The sequence below is a fragment of the Lissotriton vulgaris genome, chromosome 4_1 (genome assembly GCF_964263255.1).
Source record: "Lissotriton vulgaris chromosome 4_1, aLisVul1.2, whole genome shotgun sequence".
Lineage (NCBI taxonomy): Eukaryota > Metazoa > Chordata > Amphibia > Caudata > Salamandridae > Lissotriton > Lissotriton vulgaris.
This window is the reverse complement of record NC_141691.1, coordinates 529,204,228-529,219,268: the sequence shown is the minus strand read 5'-3', so window position 1 is coordinate 529,219,268 and position 15,041 is coordinate 529,204,228.

Here is a 15,041-nt window from a genome sequence, read left to right as displayed (position 1 = left end):
GAAGAGGATATGCGGGAAATTCGGATGGACAGGGTGCATAGAGTGGGGTTGCCCAGACGAGGGGGGGGGCCCCCTCCTGACATTCTTGTCTGTGTCCATGACATTCAGGTGAAAGAACGTATCCTCCGCAAAGCCAGGGCACTCTCGTCATTGCAGTTCAGGGATCACCGCCCTCAGCTGTTTCAAGATTTAGCGGCCTCCACACTACGGAAACGAAGGGAGTTCCGCCCAGTGACTGCTTTTCTGAGGGAGCGTGGCATCGCTTACTCCTGGGGACATCCATTTCGAATCACCTTTCGGTGGCAGAACCGGCTCGCACAGATTCGCTCGCTCCAGGTAGCGAAGGACCTCCTGGGTCTGGAGGATGTGCCGCCATCGCAGGAAGCAACTGCCTCCCCGTCTCGGAGGCGCCACCGCTCGTCTTCCTGGCACAGGGTGGGCGCTTCCCCTGATCGGCGGCGACCAGACCTCACTACCAGCCTGCAGGAGCGGGGCAACGCAATGGCATCGGTAGCTTCGGCTACATTAGCTGATACGCAGCAGAGCTCAGGTGCAGCGTGACCTCTTTCTTGCTGATGGATCGGCGCCGGAGGGGTTCTGGCTTCCTGGTCTGGGGGTATGGATGTACTTTTGGAGGAGACACCCTTGACCGTGGCCATGGGGGATACCGTATTGGTCCCCTGGACCCACTTCCTGAAAGGAAGGCCCCTTGCGGACTCTGGACTTCTGGACACGATGAGTACTGTATTTGCTTACACAGTTTTGCCTTTGTTCTTGCTATTGGTTGTTTTTCGAATGGGGGGTTTGGAGTTGGGGAGTTTGGGGGGTTGGGGGGGTTCCATGACGGTGGGAAGGGGGACTGCTGGATGATGGCTGCTGATTTGCGTGATTGGAGTGACAGGAGAGAGTTTTGGGGTCCATTTCTGTAATGCCGATTAGCATAGGGACATGGAACGTTAAGGGCATGAATTCACCACAGAAGAGGCAGAAGGTGTGGAAATATGTGGTGGATCATCACCTTGACATAGTGGGGTTGCAAGAAACCCATCTAGCACGGAAGGATGAGATGCGGCTACGACATAGGGCTTATCCCATTATCTATAGGTCTTCCGCCGCTACGAAACACAGGGGGGTGGCACTCCTTTTCCGAGCTGCGCTGCACTTTCAACCTATGGAGGTGCGTAACGATAAGGAAGGCCGTTGGTTGATGGTAAAAGGGCTTATTCAGGGCCGACTGTGCACTTTTGTGGTGGTGTATTTGCCCAACGCAGGTCAGAATAAGTATTTACAGGATTTGTTGGTGAAGGTTGGAGACTTTGCGGAGGGTCATCTGTTCTTGCTGGGGGATTTCAATCTGGTGTGGGACAAGGACATGGACAGCTCAGGGGGGCATAGGGCAGGCACGGGGGTGTTTTCTGCTTCGACACAGCGGGAGGTGGGGGAGCTGGGGCTGGTTGATGGCTGGCGTTTTTTCCACCCTACTAGGAAGGATTACACATTCTTCTCCCACGTGCATCATTCCTATTCCCGTTTGGACTCCATTTTCCTTAGCCAATCTCTGCGCGGGGACGTGGTAGATGCCGCCATTCTTCCGATCTCTGTCTCGGACCATAGTCTCTTGGTGCTTAGCCTTCGTTGGTCGCCGCGGGTGCGTCGCATCGGAAGTGGTATTTCCCGGCTTCGGTGATCAGGGACGATACATCGAATAACGCCTTGCGACTTGCCATTAGAGAATTCTTTGACCTTAATCCCCTGTCGGACACCTCACTGTCGACCACGTGGGACGCCTTTAAAGCTACGATCAGGGGCACGTGTCTGGGACTCAACTCGCAGCTTAACGCCCTGCGGAGGAAGGAACGTGAGGCCTTGGAAGCTGAGGTGGTCGAGCTCGAACGTGCTCATAAACTCAACCCCTCGAGGGTGACCCTCCGCCCGCTGACAGCGGTGAGGGGTAAATTAAAGGCGCACTATGCCAATAGGGCCGAGCTTACGCTATTGCGACTGGGGCGACAATCATATTCATGCGGTAACAAGGTGGGTAGGCATCTGGCGTGGCAACTGCGGGATAGGAGGGAGCGGGAATACATAGGAGGGATCAGAGACGATGCAGGTGTGCTGCAACATCGGGACGGAACGAAGGCGGACATTTTTGGACGCTTTTACGCCGAGTTGTATACGGGTGACAACCTGGATGCAGACACACAAAGAGGGTTCTTGCGACGTTTGCCGTTACCTCGAGTATCTAGAGAGTGGAATGACCTATTGGAGGCGCCAATTTCTAGAGAGGAGGTCCTCTCCGCCATCAAAACCTTGAAATTACACAAGGCCCCGGGACCGGATGGTTACACAAGACATATGCTACCGAGCTGTGTGATTTTCTAGTGGCTCTCTTTAACGATATGGCGTCGTCCGGAATGACCACAGGGACCCTGGCTGAGGCGGTGATTACGGTCCTGCCGAAACCAGGGAAGGACCTGGAGCACTGTGCTTCATTTCGCCCCATAGCCTTACTTAACATTGACGCAAAACTATACTCGGCGATCCTGGCGAGCCGCCTACAGGATTTGATGCCGGCGATTATCCACCCAGACCAGTCTGGCTTTATTAAAGGTCGCCAGACCCACGATAATACCCGTAGAGTGGTTCACCTCATCGAAAAGGCGGCCAGGTTTCGCATTCCGGCTGTGCTTGTGGGCCTGGACACGGAGAAGGCCTTCGACCGCGTGGATTGGGGCTTTCTGTTTAATACGCTGATGGCCTTCGGCTTTTCTGACAAATTCATAACTATGGTAAAGGCAAACTTTTGCAGCCCACGCTCGAGAGTGGCAGTGAATGGCCACCTGTCGGCCTTCTTCCCACATTCGCGGGGCACCAGACAGGTGTGTCCCCTCTCTCCCCTGCTGTTCGCGCTCAGTATTGAGCCTCTGGCGGTGGCGGTGAGGGAACATGAAGGCGTGAAAGGCATACCGTTCACGGGAGAGCAACATAAAATCTCGCTCTTCGCAGACGACATCCTGTTCTCGGTGACAGATCCTGCTGGTTCCTTGCCCTGCGTTAGGGAGATTTTGCTTGAATTTGAGGATGTGGCGGGATTTAAAGTGAACTATGGCAAGTCTTATATTTTGAATCTAACTCTATCGCAAACTGACGTGGCTCAAGTACGGGCGTTGACTCCATTGGCGCGGGCAACCGGTTCGATTATTTATCTGGGAGTTCACCTGACTCCGACGGTGGGTAAACTGTTCGCGGCCATCTTCCCGCCCCTCCTGACGAAGACCCGGGCAGAATTGGAGAGGTGGAAACCTAAATTCCTGTCCTGGTTAGGTAGGATACATGCGATTAAAATGGTCCTTCTCCCCAAATATTTATACCTGTTCCAGGCTCTACCTATTCCGCTGGATAGCGCCTACTTCCGACAGCTCAAGACGCAGATACTGAGATTTATCTGGCAAGGGGCCGAGCCCGTCTGTCCTTCGCAGTCTTGGGCCGACCTCGGTCGGAGGCTGGGATTGGTCTGCCGGACCTGCATCTGTATTATAAGGCTGCCCAATTGAGGGTCATGGTGGAATGGTCGCAGCAGCTATCAGAAAAACACTGGCTGCATATGGACCGGAGTGTGGCGGGTCGGTCCATCTGGGATTTGGCCTGGAAACCGAAGAAGGACCGCCCCTTGAATGCCTACATCAGTACCCCCACGGGTACTACGCTGAAGGTCTGGGATACCTTGGCTAATGATGAGCGGTGGACGACCTTCCCATCTCCGTTCACGCCATTGCATTTCAACCCGGCCTTTCCGCCAGCCTTTGCCCAGGGGCCCTTTGACGCATGGAGGGAGGGTGGGTGTAGGGCACTGCTTCACCTGTTTCATGGCTCTGATCCTTTGACCTTTACTAACTGTGTGCGGGACTACCAGGTGCCGCAGACTGATAGGTATCGGCATATCCAATTGCTACATTGGGCCACGTCACCAGGAGTGCTGGAGGCAGCTACGAGGCCTCCCTCGAAATTTGAGGCTTTTCTGCTGCGGACGTCTACCATGAAGGGAGCCATCTCCTTCCTATATCAATTACTGCTTCAATCTGAACTGTCACCTAGGCCACGATATATGGAGCAATGGGAGGAGATGGTGGGAAGGGATGTCACCGACGCCGAATGGTCAGCGCTTTGGAGGGACATGAACCAATTTAACCACTCGATCCATTTACGGGAGGCTCACTTGAAGACTCTCACGCAATGGTATATGTGTCCGACTCGGCTCCACCGTATCTATCCGGCTGCCTCGGATAAGTGCTGGAGGGGATGTGGACTTCTGGGGGACTTCCGCCACATTTAGTGGGATTGCCCGGTGATTAGGCCTTATTGGGACGAAATTCTCTCCCATATCAAGGATATCCTTCAATATCCTGTAGAGGACTCTATGGCCTTTGTGCTATTGGGCCTGCGGGACCCCGGTCTGGAACACCAGACGCGCTCGGATAAAAAGATTCTGTGGTTGTGCTTGGGGGCAGCCAAGCTCACACTGGCGGCGGCATGGAAACGGAAGGAGGCACCAGCGATATCCCTTTGGCACGCAAGACTCTGGAGGCTTTTGAGCCTGGAAAGAATGGCGGACATCTTCCTCGGTAATTATAAGAATTTTAAACACGTGTGGGGTCCCTTGGTAACCTTCCTCTCTACTGGCTTGCCCTCGGCTGTTTGCCCAGCATCATTGAGATCTTTACACCTCTTCCAAATTTAGTGTGCCTGCTGAATGAATGTGGTATGTGTGCATCACCGTCATGGGGGGGAGGGGCTGGGGAGTTGCATTTTCTCTTTCTTTTCCCCTGTTGCAACCGAGGTGCCGATTTTCGCCGGTTGGTGCATTTCCATGGTTTTGTATAGCCTGAAGACCAGCTTGCTGTGGGACATTTTGATTTCGCAAGGCTCGGCTCCAATGGAGCTTTCTCTTATCGCCTTTTTTTTTGCAGGTGCCTGGACTGATTGACTGATCTTTTTCCTTGCGATGTAGCATCACCACCGTTTTATTTTACTTTGCTTTTTCTTCCCCCTGTGTGGGGACATGTGCGGCACCTCGGTGCTGCTTTCTTGTGTCTTTCCTTTTTGTTATATGCAAAATAAAAATTTAAAAAAAAAAAACCATTCCCCCCACCTGCATCATTTCCCTCTTATGGCTCCCAATGGGCCTTCAAGATTCTCTGCAACTCCTCCTTCCTGAGGGTGCTCTTTATGGGGCACTCAAACTCGTGGCAGAATTTCCTAGGCTGCTCAACTTTGTATGAATACAAATCCTCAATGCAAAACTCTAATTCTGCCTCCACACTGGGTGCCTTCCCATTCACAAACATGATGCTTTGAAGAGTTACTCAAAAATAGAACCAGCCAAAAAAACGTAACCGTAGTATGCGGTGGCGTAGTGGTCTGCACTCACAAGTGATGTACACCAATCACTGTGGGTCTAGTACAAATACAAGTTCAAATCCCACAGCTGACCAACAATGTTAGAACTGGGGGTCTCTAGTTGGCAGAGGTAGGTACCACTGTCCAAATAGGGACCCTTGCTTCTAGTCAGGGTAAGGAGGAAACACTCTGCTCACCCCCTTGGTAGCTTGGCACAAGCAGTAGGCCGATCCAAAGCAATGTGTAAAGTATTTGTACCAACACTTACAGTAACACAGTGAAAACACAATAAACTGACTCCACAACAGTTTAGAAAAATAAAGGTATTTAATCTAAACTACACAAGACCAAAATGACAAAAATCCAACATACACAGTTCAAGAATATGGTTGCAAAAGAGTTCTTAAAGTTGCAATAAAAAAATCCACAGTTGCTTAAAAAGTTCACGGTTGCATCACGTTTAGCCAACAGTACCTTTAAGTGTGACAGAGTTCCAAAGCAGAAGCTGGTGCGGTGGAAAACAAGCGATACGTTGGTCCTGAGACCATGGGAGGCTTTGGCGACAGTCCTGCTGCAGCAGCGGGCGTGTTGCAACGAATCCGGTCTTAATGGGGAGGAAGGCGATGACTTGTATGGATTCCGGTGCGTAGGTTCCGTAGGAAGTTTGTTCTCGCAAAGGCACGATGCGATGATCTGTAGGGGCTGCGACGATCTCCGGGGCGACGATGCGTGATCCAGCGGTGATCTTCCTCTCGCAGCTCCTCGATGTGATGGCTCTGCGACGATGTTCGCAGTGACGTGATGTGGTCCACAAGTAGGAAGTGCGGCGATCTCACCCAACGATGACAGGCTCTGCAACGATGCTCGCAGCAATGGTGATCTTCTCGCAAACGAAGGATGCAGCATCTCCAGCAGCGGCAACAGGCGCTGCAACGATCTCCGCCTTCGTAGCGGCGGGAATTTCCTTGCGCTGTCGGGGATGCGCTCCGCAAGCGAGCCATGCAATAACTTTTCTGTAGCAAAGTCTCTCAAATCTTGGTTTCCAGCTTCCCAGCACAGGTACAACTTCCAGAGGCACCACAACTGACCCAAGCACTCTAGGAAGGACAGAGCTCTCTCAGCAGAGCTCAGGGAAGCTGGGGGTGAAGTCCTTTTATTCCTGGGACTTCAAAACAGGGAGCCAGCTCACAACAGGCTCTTGGAGATTCCTTCAAGTAAGGGGACATAGCAACAACAAAGTCCTTCCCCTCTCCTAGGCAGCAAAGCAACTGCAGGTCAGTCCAGCATCACACAGCAGGGCAGTCCTTCTTCTTCAGTCTTCCAGCTTTCTCCTTGGCAGAGGTTCCTTCTTGTTTCCAGGATGATCTAATTCTCTGTAGTTAGGGGTCCTGTACTTATACACCTAAAAGTCTTTGATCCCTTTGTGAAAGAGGGCTCTGAGCCCAGTCTGAACCAGTTCTGGGTGTTCCTTGAGCACTTTGGTTTCCAGGCCTCTCCTTTCCTTTCAGAGTGAGGGGCAGGGTCGTCAGCCGCCCAGCAGGAGGTGGAGCCAGCATTGTGGAAGGCAGGCACAGCCCTATTCAGGCCCAGGTGTTATCCCCTCCCACCACTCAAGATGCAGATGCAGTCATTCAGCCTAGGGCTAACCCAGCCAGCCTCCTGGGGGCTCCCAGCCCCTCTCACTCTCAAACCAGACAGCCAATTCACAAACAGGCCAAGGCACACAGAAGGGTCAGACAAGAGAACAGAAACTTTCTAAAAGTGCTGTTCTCAAACACAGGATTTAAAAACAACCTTTCCTAAAAGATGTGTTCTTAAATTCTGAGTTCAGGGATGCCAGACTTTTATGTCCTATCTTGCTCCTATGGGAGGACATGCTGGTACCCATTGTAGCCAGCATCCCCCCATGATAGCCTATGGGGCAAGATAGCCCTACAATAGTGAAAAATTAAAATGGCTGTAATTCACTACTAGAGCATGTCACCTGCACAAGTACATGCTCTACTTTTCAAATACACTGCACCCTGCCCAAGGGGGTACCTTGGGCCTTGGGCCTTCCATTGGGGTGACCAATGTGGACCGAAAGGGAAGGGTTAGGCCTGGCCAGTGGGGACACTGACCAGGAGGACAGACTGCACATAGGCTCTGCAGTGGCAGGCCTGAGACACCATTTTAGGGCTACTCATGTGGGTGGCACAATCAGTGCTGCAGGCCCACTAGTAGCATTTGTTATCACCAGCCCTGGCACACTCAGTGCACTTTACTAGGGACTTCTTGGGTGACACAAATTTGCCAATCATATATAACCAATCACAATATCAATTTAAACAGGGAGCACTTGCACTTTGACACTGAACAGCAGTGGCAAAGTGCTCAAAGCATCTAAACCAGCAAAAACGAAATCCAGCACAGCATCAAAAATACAGGAGGTAGAGGCAAAAAGATAGGGGGAAACCACGCCAAAGATGCCAGGTCTCACAGTACCGATCATAAGCCCCTTATTAAGGTTTTGGGTCCTGTTGGCACTAAGAATTGTTCTGGAAGACTTGCACGCCTTGCTGTCAGAGTACAGGATTTCACGGGTAAGGTAGAACATGTACCTGGATGGCGTAATGGTGTAGCTGATTGCTTGTCAAGGCTACCTAACATTAAGGCAGTTTGTACTGACTTAATTACTGAAGAGGTGGTAGCCAATATTGATGATATCACAGAGGGTTTGGGCAAGTCCATTTTCAGAGAGGATTGGCTAGAAGGCATGCACAAGGATAATACTCTTTCAGGTGTCATGAAGATGGTAGGAGCAGGCGTTTCAAGGGAGAGTACAGTGTTGGTAGATCTTAGGCCTTTTGTCCAGTTGCAAGATGAAATCTCCATACAGAGCGATTTTGTTTTGATAAGGGGTGAGAGGTTTGTACCACCTGGATCAATTAGGAATAGGGTGATTGGGTTGACCCATGAGGGGTATCTGGGACAAACATTAACTGGCAAGAAAGATAAAGAAAGGTTTTGGTGGCCGGGTATGGATAGGCAACTGAAGGATTGGGTGGAGAATTGCTCTTGTTGTAAAGAGTCTGAGAAAAGATTGTGGGTTGGATAGACTTGTTCCTGTTGAACATGTCATTGGACCGGAAGGAGTCTGGCAAAAACTCTGCATGGATTTTATTTGTCCGTTCTGCGACTTGCAGGATAATGAAAGGTTTGCGGCTGTATTGGTAGACACTGGTTCGAGGTGGATGGAAGTGATCTTCATGAAAAATATTACCACAGAATCCACCATCAATGTGTTAAGGGTAGTTTTCAGGAGAGAAGTTATACCAGCTATTCTTGTGATGGACAAGGGCACACAACTCACTTCTAGAGAATTTGAAAGTTTGACAAAACTGGTTTGAGGCATGTATGTACATCACTCTGCAATCCACAGGGAAATGGTCTGTGTGAGAGAATCAATAAGCTAGTGAAAGGCACAATGCAGTTAACTGTGGCTTCAAACATACCGGTGCAGAGTGCCAACAAGGACATGCTATGGGCGTGTAGTACCACTGTACATAGGGTATGGCCAGGACTCGTTTGGGTTAATGCAGGGGAGGCAAGCTGGCACTAAATTGGTTCCCACTTGGTTGCACTGTGACGTTAACAATTTTTCACCTGCTAAACACCATGAAGCTGTGATCAGGGGTAACAGAAACATACAACAAGGTAACTGGGTAAAAGTCAAACCAGGTGGTACAATGAAGGGATTCAGCAAATTCAGGGGGCCCTTTCAGGGGAAGTTGGGTGGAACTGAAAAATGCTCAAACATGGAATCTAAGAAGGGTGGCATTGCACCAAAAACAGGGAAAGGCTGTACAGAAGGTTCATGAAGAGTTCTTAACATATACACCCATAGGACATAACACCCTTGAGAGTAGTAGAAAAAGTGACCATCCCACTTCTTGTAGGACTTCCGTATCTGAACCAAGAGTAGGCATTCCAAGAGGAAGGGTTCTTAGGGACCGTAGGATGACACAGCATTTAAAACATTATATTTGTTTTTTAGCCCTTCTTCCTGTAACCTTTCAAAGGAAGGGGTGGGTTTAAGGGTATGTGCACATATGCATGATTCCACTGCATCGTGAATGGATTCACATTTCAGGTTCTATCTCCAGGTTATATTGTTTCTTACCCGTTTCGTTTTCAACATCCTGATTTTTTTCCTTATGACATTTCACACTTCAGAAGTTATGTCTTTTATGCAGTATCCTGTTCCAACTATGTTAATTTCAAATGTCTGTATGTAAGATAAGGAGATGTGTTATAATGTGTTTAACATTGTGCAGCTCTGCTCGTGCTGCCATGCTCATGACATTATGACATCTACATTGTTCAATGTCATCTGTGGGGAGGATTCTATTGTGTGGTGGTTGGGATCGGCATACCTTGCCTGGCCGGCCGGTTGGGTGACTGACTTGTCTTGATAAAGCCTCTTCCTCGAGTAAGCAGTGGAGTGTGTTGAATAATTTACCACAGAAACCTTCCTTATCGGACTTGGAAATGAGGCACATGCAGGCACGAGAGAAAGCCCTGTGAGCAGGAGTTGCGAGGAGTGCAGTATGGCAACTCAGAACGTAATAGAAAGCCATACATGTGAAGGCAGTAAACAGCTGAGAGGAGTGCTGCACTCTCTCTCTCAGCTCACTCGTAGGTGACATATACCTTCTGGAGGTGACTTGGGGTACTCAGCTTGCCCGTCTATGCTGCACGAGTCCTTCAAGAATCGCCCTTGTCCCTTGTAAACCCCTCTTCACACGGGGCATTCCAAACCACGAAGGAGCACCGAAGGGGATTCCTGCTTGTGCCCCGAGGGACCACTGAGTGCGAGCTCGATTTGAGCGCCAATATTGAATAAAGGCACGTCGGATCACTCGTCGTCACAGCCCTCCTAGCTCCACGGTAATCGCCCAGCACTGAAAGTGGTAGCAGCAATTCGAAAGCAGTTTAAAAGCAAAACTGTATATCTTGGTTGAATGGGAGGTCATTTGTATCTCTGAGGCCTCGAGGAACAGGAGGCAAGCCAGCATGCCCTTTGAGCCACTTTGGGTGCAATCTGTTGCCCTTCTTGGCAGGGTAAATGTCAGCAGCCATCAGGGAAGCGCAGTGAGGCAAAGAAGGGCAGAAGTTCCTGGGAACAGTCAGTCATAGCAATGGGGCAATCATTTCAGTGCAGCAGCCTTTACTCCAGCACAGGTTCTTCCAGGTCAAGAAGTTATCTGAAAATGTGGGGTCAGAGCCCCTGTACTTATGCTCAAAATGTAGAGGTGACTTCAAGAGAAACCTTAGTGGTGAACAGCACCTCCTTTCAATCCCAGCCCTGGCCCCAGACATAAATGAGCCTTTTTTGTGAATGCAGGACACAACCTGTACAAATGCAAGTGCGCCTGTCTCCCTCTCTCCCAGCCCAGGAAGACTATCAGTATGCAGATGCCTCTCCTGTCACACCCAGCCCTCCCTGTGTTGTGACTGTTTGGGAAGTATGCACAACGTGTAGCTGTCACTCTGTTCTTTATGTGGATTGGAGTCAGGCTGCAAAACACATAGGGACATATGTACAAGAACTGGCGATAAGTACAGCTAATGTTAGTTAGCAGCAGTTTTCTTACCACCGTGTACCGCTGAGTATATTCACAAGTGGTGTGGAGTGGTGTGGCTCACTGGTTAGAGGCGGCAGACCCGGAAGCAGAGAACGGCCCGGGACCAGGGTTCAATTCCCGACGCGGCAGGGTCGTGGACCAGGGTCAGCGGACTCGATATTTTTCTCGCCTCGGTGCCTACTCTAACCAGGGATCACACTCGGCAACTCTGGGCATTAGCTTGCCTCATCTCTACAACGGCCCCCACATTCGCCGGGGAGGCCTGGTTTCACCTTGGAGATACCCGGTAGGGACCATCTCACAGGGATAGCCAGGACGGGTTCCCCAGCGGTCTACAGCGCCACGACGTCTCAGGGCAGCAGTGCGCTCCACAAGACCACATACATTACATTACAAGAAGTCGCTACATGGCGATAGCTTCAGGAATCAGCGGTGAACTGCTGGTAATATTAGCGTGATCGCAATAAGAATTCCAGCGTTAGCGGCTGAAAACTAACAAAAGCCCCATTACCAGCAAAAAAGTGCATGTTATTCAGCCCAATGTGTGCCTCTATAGCCAAAAATAGCCGATCAGTCGACCTCCAATGAAAAATAGGCAAAGAAACAATGGAATGCAGAATGGAGCAGCCAGGGCCAAGTGCAGCACAGATCAACAACCCCTTCAAGCCCCCCAACATCCAGGATGACCAGCCAGAGTCCCAGGGGAAGAGGAAATGCAGGGCTACAAAGTGCAGCACAGATCAACAACCCCTTAAAGACCCGCAACATCCAGGATGACCAGCCAGAGTCCCAGGGGAAGGGGAAATGCAGGGCTACATACATGAAAAGAGGTGCACCATGGTGTAACACCAGTGATGAATCACTTCTCATTGCGCATTCTTCGCAACACCATAGCATCCAAACCCTTGAAAGCGCTGAAAGTCCCTGGGGTCTGCATGCCTCGCTGGTCCTGCGTCTGGAGCCTGGATGCCTTGTTAGTCCTGCGTCTGGAGCCTAGATGCCTCACTGGTCCTGCGTCTGGAGAATGGATGCCTCGCTGATCCTGCGCCTGGAGCCTGGATGGCTCGCTGGACCTAGGTCTGGAGCCTGGAGTGGGATGTAGAGGTGCTGTGGAGTCGATGAGCCGTGGCAGTAGAAATTGAGGCGCGGCTATCACCCTTACCTGGTGGTGAAGTTTGGTAGGACGTACGGAGACATGTTCTGACCTGTGTGAGAAGACCGTCTTGAGCCCCTTGGAGCTGGGAAAGGTAGAGGGCCTCCTGTGCACCAAAGTAGGGATATCTGCATCACATACTACAATCCAATACTACACCGGGGTGCACGGAGGGGATTACCAATGGTGGGCAGTGCCTCTCTGCTTCACAGGCCGGATGAATTTGCGCTGGCCGGACGCTGTAGAGGGTGAGGCCCCTGAGCTGCGCCAAACTCGTGTGGCGGGAGCGCTGCCACATCACGCCTAAGGGAGCCCTGCTGCCTCACCTGCATTGGAAGGTTCCCCAGCAGACTTGGCAGTGGCTGCTGTACGAAGGCTGTGAAATCTCACCTGGCTGGGGCTCCTGCTGGCTGAGTCACAGATTTTGAGAAGGTGCAGCTGATTGCGCCACAGTGTCAATGTGCAGGTAAGGAGAAGGTGGGATGTGTAGCAGAGGAGGTCCGAGGGTCGAGTCGCCCAGGCCTAGCACCGGTTGTGACGCACCCCCAGTGGCGGCTCATCCGCAATGACGGAAGAGCATCACCCCACTGCTTTCAAGCAGACTCAGGAGAGCAGGAGCAATGACGACACTGGACATGGCCTCAAGGTAAGATGTTTTTCATTTAAATATTTACAACACCTGCTCACACACACACACACCCACGTCCCCGCCCCATCTTGTGTCCTTCCCGGCGTTTCCCAGCTCCCAGCTGTCCAGTCCCCTGGCAGCACTTCTCTATGGCGTTACTACGCACACCAGTACATTGCATTCCATTACAATGCATTCTAATACTACGCATATTGCAACTGAAGGTAAAGTGTTGGATAGTGGAGATGAAAAAATTACTATTCCCACTTCAGTGAGTGCAACCCTAAAACTTACCCTTGCACCCCAAAACACACCCTGAACCCTGCGTTGTAATGGATGTCTCCTGTGCCAAAGGCAAGCCATAGGCAAGCCCGTCTGCATCTGTCTGCCCCTGGACCCCGCTCAGCAACAAGGCTCCTTCTTCTCAGACATTCCACTGCTACGATGCCAACACCCTCCTCGCCATCAACCCTGGATGCCATAACGTCTACCAGGACCAACCCCTACTCCAGACCTGACATCGCCATCACTGACGGCTACTAAATCACCAGCAAGGACCAACCAGACCTTCAGGAGGAGGCTTTGCCATCACCTACAGAAGCAAACTCCACGTACTCTAATGACCCAACGGGGACCATAGAACACCTCATCTCTCAGATCCGGACCAACCCCAACCCCATCCTCCATGGCACCTTCATCTAAAGGCCACTCAGGCCATGGACCCCCATTCTCTGATACCATTGTAGACTTCATTGCACCCAAGGCTCTCCCATCCACCAACGACATCCTACTCAGTGAACTCGACTTCCACCTGTGCAACCCCAGTGAACAGAACACCACCCCTTCCCGGGGAAGCTCATCAACATCAGACTCAAGCAGCTAGTCACCGCAGCAAGCCACATAGCAGGGCACACGTCTGAGCACGTCTCCTCCACCATTGGGAACTTCAACTACAGCCACACCACCGGACTCTCCTAGACCGACCATCATTGTATACATCACGTCTTCACCATGCACACCATACACCACCACCATCATCGCCCCCCTTGCAGCTGTATCAAGGCCACCGAAGAACTTGTCAACTCCCTCAGCTCCACCACTCCGCCAAAGCTTACAGGTGATAACATCACAGCGCGCAACCGCCACCGATGGATCTCCAACTGCGACGACACCCTGGCACCCCTCAAGAAAAGACCAGGCAAAATCTAGCACCACGTTGTGCCGTATTTGCAAAGTGATGCATGTAGGCATATGCGTGACTTTGTGAAGCCCTGTGCCACATCATACCTGCATCACGTATAATGTATGCAGGGTGTGCGTTTCCACGCGACAAGGCCTCTTAGGAGTGGCATAGTGAAATCCATCAGATTTCATTGCAACAATTGTATGACAGCACTGCATCAGTACCTTACGCCTGCCTGATGGATGACGCAGTGACACATGGATCGGCTGGCCCCATGCATTGCTGGAGTTGCGTCATGCTTGTGACACAACTGCAGCAAAGCGCAGTTGTGTTATGTCAGGATTCCAGACGTATCTGTCATTACTTGCATCATGGAGTTCTGTCCAGTGAATACAGTGCATCCATGGTGTCTCACGAAGGGCGTAGTGAAAAGTGTTCCAATGCTGTCTTGTCGCAGCGCTGCAACACTTTTCATGACTGAGGCCCAGGAATGCGCACTATCTTATTGATGGTGAGCATTCCTGCCTTGTAGTTTTGTTGCAGGGCACGCAGCAACATTGCTTGCAGAGCTTTCCAGAACCCAACCCCTTCTGAAATGAGGCCCCAAGTGTTATCTCCATTTTTAAGACCAACTATTTTCTTGTCTTAAAAAACTGCCTCTAACTGCAGTTTGAGGCAGTTTTTTGGTCCTCCTACCTTCAAGAATTCCCTTGTGTTAGACCTGGCATCCTTGGCGTGGTTTCCCACTATCTGTTTACCTCTACCTCCTGTATTTTTGATGCTGTGCTGGATTTCAATTTTGCTGGTTTAGATGCTTTGGACACTCTGCCACTGCTGATCAGTGCCAGAGTGTAAGTGCTCCCTATGTAAATTGTTATCATGATTGGATATACATGATTGGCATATTTGTATCACCACGAAGTCCTTAGTAAAGTGCACTGGGTGTGCCAGGGCTGGTGATGACAAATGCTACTAGTGGCCCTGCAGCACTGATGTTGCCACTCACATGAGTAGTCCTAAAATGGTGTCTCTGGCCTGCCACAATATATTGTC